The following is a 444-nucleotide window of genomic DNA, read 5'->3' as shown; positions in this document are numbered from 1 at the left end:
CGCAAATGAAGCAGACATCTTCTGCTGCAGGTGCTCTAGCAGCGCGTTTTCGTAATTTAAAAACTCATCTTGACGCGCAACGATTGCCTCAGGGCCTTGCGCAGCCAGGTGTTGCACGCTCTCAGGGCCCAGAAGGACATCAGCTTCTTAAGCCCGTCCTGCATGCCCTGGATCAAAGAGGAAAATTGATCCATCCTCACAGAGGATCAGTCTAAACAAATCAGGTGAAGATTGACTGCAAGTGCTACCAAGTGCAGCGGGGCCGCCGTAGCTTTGCGCTTTGAGGAGGCGTAAGTTAGGTCACCGATCTCTCGTTCTATACTCAGAACAAGTACGAGTTTAGCGGATCGCAATCCGCTTACTCCGAGAGTAATTATAGCTTAACCCGAGGCTAATTAACGCTTCCGTTTGAATTCTGAACTGACGTTATGTATATTTATCTGT

This window comes from Plasmopara halstedii, assembly GCF_900000015.1.
Source record: "Plasmopara halstedii genome assembly, contig: Scaffold_2386, whole genome shotgun sequence".
Taxonomy (NCBI): domain Eukaryota; phylum Oomycota; class Peronosporomycetes; order Peronosporales; family Peronosporaceae; genus Plasmopara; species Plasmopara halstedii.
This window is presented reverse-complemented; position numbering follows the sequence as displayed.